General features: G+C 39.0%; 1 pseudogene; it reads left to right on the forward strand.

Annotated features, from left to right (window-relative positions):
* The first annotated feature begins 396 nt into the window (after positions 1-396).
* On the forward strand, positions 397-2,766 carry LOC108978110 (annotated as a pseudogene).
* The last annotated feature ends 2,421 nt before the right edge of the window (positions 2,767-5,187 follow it).

The raw sequence follows: 5,187 nt of genomic DNA on the forward strand, positions 1-5,187 counted from the left end.
TTTTCAGAAAAGCTGTTCTTCGGAACATTTACATTTAATTTTATATAGCATTCGCAACCATGTTTTCAAACCGTACGGCCTCATTTGTTCTCTCGCTTGTGCTGTTGTTGAGTATCTGCATTCTAGCGGTGTCTGTGTTATAACGCTACTTTACAGTTGTGCACAAAAAACTTTTTTACTGTTAATTTCTCGTTGTGTTTATTTCTTATTGTTAACTTGTGCTACATTCATACATTTTTGCATACATAAAAAGTAATATTTTCACAATGCCCGCGTTGGTCCAACAATCCGGGTGATAATAGGTTTGCCTATTATCCTCAGTCCAGAAGACTAAAAGAAAAAAGCCTGAACAAACAACGTTGGATCTATTTTCGGAACTCCCCATAACAGAAAAGGATGACCCCAAATACCTCCTCATTAAGTCGCGGGTTGTAAGTAAACCTATTACATCTCCTGCTTCGCGATTTATAAAGGTATTCAATCTATCAGTAAAGATATTAACAACATCTCGTCACTTCGCGATGGCAGACTCCTCCTTGTAAAAAATCAAAAAATTGCTGATAAATTCCTTTTCACTAAGATTCTACCCGGTGCAGGGGCTGTTGAAGTCGCTCTTCAAAGCACCCTTAACTTAACTATGCACCATGCGGGACGCCATCACCATGTATAAAAATCAACTTCCTTCCACCCCATCCCCCTTCTCCTTCGCCAACGTGGCAAAAATGCAAACTAACAGCGATATAAATACAAACTCAAAAAATCCTAATAACAAAGATAATACTTCAATGTCAAAAAATTCTATCCTCAATAATAACACAACAACAACAAAAGTTAACATTCATCCACCACCAACAATACATTGCATCACATAGAACTTCCAGAAAGTTCAAAGAACTCCCCCATCCTTGAATTCTTCCCAATCCCCATCTTTCTCTCCACTTTGTCACATCTCATCACCCTCCTCACACAACTTATCTCCCCTGGCAACTTTGCCATATCTCCTGTTGCTCATAACACCTATCCAACGTCCTCCTCCCTTTCATCTTTGTCACCCTCGTTGATGGAACTATAAATTCCCATAACCTTATATTATTATTTTTTTCTTTATTTTTCTATCCATGTTATCCATGCTTCAGTGGAATATCAACGGATGCTTAAATAATCGAACTCGAACTTTTATTAAAACATTTAACCCCTCAGCAATATTATTAAACGAAACTCATCTTGCCAACAATATTGTAGCTCATACCCCCAAGGCATATATAGGTTATTTTTATAACCTCCCCAGCAATACCACCAGCAAACAGGGAATAGCCATTCTGATCAACAGAAAAGTACCACATAACACCCTCCCCCCTACTCCTTCAAACGTCTCCTCCCTCACCGTAGAAATTTTTTCTCCTAATAAACTCATCATTACTTGTGCCTATTCCCCTCCTAATGAATCTTTCACTTTAAGTGATGTCTGTCATCTCTTCCCATCTGGAACTACTACATTCTTACTGGCTGGTGATTTTAACGCTTGGAGGTCCTTTGGGGGTCTTCCTCAGCTAATCCGAAAGGTCGAATTATTGAAGATGCTATACTTAGTTCTAACTGCATTGTTCTTAATGACGGCTCACCCCACCCACTTTTCCACTCACTCTTCCTTTACACATATTGACCTATCGCTTTGTTCCTCATCTCTACTCACCAAAACCGAATGGCTCCGAATCGATGACCTAGCGATCACTTCCCCATTCTTTCTAAAATTTCCTCTCCCCATCATGCATCCCGGTTTAAGACTAGAGTATGCTTTAAAACAGACTTGGCTAATTGGGATAAGTTTGAACATTTCTGCGAATTCCATTCCCGTCTTTTCCCCATTTCGTCCAATGTCCATCAGGAGTCCTCACGTATTCAAAAAATTATCCGTTCTGCAGCCAATTATTCCATACCTCCATACCTCAGTCCTCCTCCAAATCAGCCGAGCCTGCACCTCCTTGGTGGAATAGTGAAATTTGTGCGTTTAGGCAACAAGAACAATTTGCTTGGCACAAATTCAAGCGCACTCGTTCAAATACTAACTTAATGCAATACAAAAAATCTAAAGCGAGTTTTCGTCGTTAGGCGAAAGCTGCTAAAGTACTCTGTGTTCAAAAGTTCATTAGCGAAATCAATTCCTCTTCTAACCCAAAAAAGATCTGGGAAGACATAAGGAGACTGTCTGGTTTAACCTCCGATTTCTCTCCTCAATTCTCCTCGTGGCAATCTACTATATCTGCAAGATATAGCCTTAGAATTTGCGCTTCACTTTTCCAACGTTTCCTCGGATTCCAGCTTTTCTCCTGAATTTTCCTCCAGCAAACTGTCCGTTCTTTCCTCCCCTTACCTGCCTCCCTCGAACTTGTCTTCTTCAGCTGGGTTTTTAGATTCTGATATATATATTCTTGAACTTCGCTCTGCACTCTCTGTAGTTAAAGGCAAAACCCCTGGACTTGATAAAATATCCTACCCTATCATTAAACACCTCCCTCTCTTCCTGCTATCCCGTCTAATTAATCTTTATAATAACATCCTTCGGACAGGCAACTATCCTCTGCTTTGGAAGACCAGCGCTATCATTCCCATTTTAAAACCTGGTAAGCCCCAATGCGAAGTCAATAGTTATCGGCCTATATCCCTCCTACCTTGCCTAGGAAAACTAATGGAGAAAATCATTGCTATCAGGCTATCCTGGTATGCTCAATCTCACAATCTTATTCACCATAACCAGTTTGCATTTAAGAAGGGGCAGGGGACATTAGACGCTCTTCTGCATCTCGACCAATTTGTCTCTGATGCATTATCCCACAAAAATCATGTGTCGATACTTTCACTTGATTTTTTAAAAGCTTTGATCGGATTGGTATACACGTGGTATTAAGGCAGCTTAGAAAATAGAAAGTCGGCTCACATATATATAACTTTGTTAAATTAGTGTACTTGTTTCTAATGTCCGATCCTCTATACTACCTCTTGATAATGGAACACCAAAAGGTTCCCCCCTTTCAGTCATACTTTTTATTATCGCATTTGATGAAATCAGTACAATTTTATCTGACTTCCCTAATATCAGTCACCAAATCTATGCTGATGTATTAGTATTATTTTCTAATACCTCCGATTTGTCCGTTGTTACGTCTTCCTTTTCCAAAATCTTATCCCTCTTCTTCCATTCGTCCGGTTCTTCGGGCACGTCAATTCCTTCCTCTAAATCTAAGTTATTACATATTTGTAAGAAACATCATTGTAATACACCTACACTTACCGTTAATAATATAAATTTAATCTGTACAGATAGTTCCTAGGATTAATATTAGACTCTAAGTATTCATTTAAGCAACATTGTCAATATGTAAGAGAAAGACTATTTGTTAATTTAAACATAATCTACTGGTAAAGGTCACCAAAGCTCTCATCTTATCAATAATTAATTACGGCTTAGAAATATATGGACACCATTTTAAAAATCATATCAAGATGCTTTCCGCACCGTATCATTCTGCTGCCCGTCGTTCTATTCGTGCATTTCGAACATCTCCGATAAAAAACATATTGCCTGAATCTGGACTGCCTTTTTTTAAAGACAATATGGAAGACAGCTTATATAAACTCTATCCTAAGCTCATAATCAATCCCAGTTTTGCTCTGAAAAAGGATTTCCACTCAGCTCTGAGACGTATACGATCRCCAAAGATTCAATCATCGTTATACAAATGCGTCATATTTGTGAAAGTAAATGAGTTACTGCATAAAATAGCTTTACCTTGGAGTATTAAACACCCCCCGTGGCTGGTGAGTGAAGCCTGATTTGTTTCTGATTTAGTTCAACTACGAAATAACAATACTTCTAGCAATGTTTATAAAGCCCGCTTCCTGAAAGTAATAGCTCATCTCAAATCAGCTGGTTGGAAACTTCTATTCACAGATGGATCAAAAGGAACTCACACCTCCTTCGCTGCAGTTAGTGAAGATGAAAACCCTATTTTGTATGGCCTGATATTTTCCTCTTGTTCAATATTTACAGCTGAAGCTACCGCAATTCTTAAAGCTGTTTAATACTCTAAGCTAAAGAAAGGAAAATATATTATCTGTACTGACAGTTTATCCTGCTTTCAAGCTATAAAAAAAATGCAATAACTCCAATTACATCATTTGCGCCATCAGAGACATTTTTATATCCCTTCCACATAAACTCAGAATTATGTGGGTTTCCAGCCACTCGGGTATAATTGGAAACATGCTTGCGGACTCAATTTCCAAGGAAATGTGTCACTCTCCCACTAAAACCTCACCATTTTTCGTTAAGGGCGATATCTACCGGCTCATCGCTCAACTGAGAAGCACCAATTTAGCTGTTGATTGGGTAAATTACAATCAAAATTACTCAAAAATTAACCCAAATCGCACGAAACCTAACTTTCCGACCTCTCTGCCAGTCAATCTCATCACTCCGTACGTCAGACTCCGCATTGGACACACTATCATTACCACTGCACACCTACTGGACGGTAGTCACATCAGCCAATGTCCCTTCTGTGAGTCAACGGTTAGTGTGCTACACCTACTCGTTTTTTGTCCTGCTCTGGACAGCCTCAGACTTAAAAACTTTAACAGTGATGATCCTGTCCAGCTTTTAATGAACCCAACTATTAGCAACATATCTAAAATTTACAGTTATCTGAAGGTAATTTGTTTATACAGCAGTCGTTCGTTGTTCGTGGTTGTGTACGGTTGATTTCTTTCATATCGTGCGCACATATACATACTCGCTGCATAACTTCTCGTTACTTAGTTTAAACCCCACAATTTAATCGGATAAGATCATAAACTCTTTCGCAATGCCCCCTCGGCCCAACAAGCTGGGGGATAATAGSTTTGCACTATTATCCCCGGGTCCTAAAAACAAGAGGAAAAAGCCAGAAAATTCAACGCTGGAATTCTTCCCGGAATTACCTGTTTCTAAGAAGGATGATCCCAAGTACCTCGTAATAAAATCACAGGACACCAGAAAAACTATTGCATCCACTTCTTGCTTTGCAGTACATAAAGGTATTCAGGCCATAAGCAAAGACATTAATAAAATCACATCGCTTCATGACGGCAGCCTACTTTTGGTCAAGAACCAAAAAATCGCTGACAAATTTTTACAAACCAAACATCTTC

Source organism: Bactrocera latifrons, unplaced genomic scaffold, assembly GCF_001853355.1.
Source record: "Bactrocera latifrons isolate USDA-ARS-PBARC rearing strain unplaced genomic scaffold, ASM185335v1 scaffold_1179, whole genome shotgun sequence".
Classification (NCBI taxonomy): Eukaryota; Metazoa; Arthropoda; class Insecta; order Diptera; family Tephritidae; genus Bactrocera; species Bactrocera latifrons.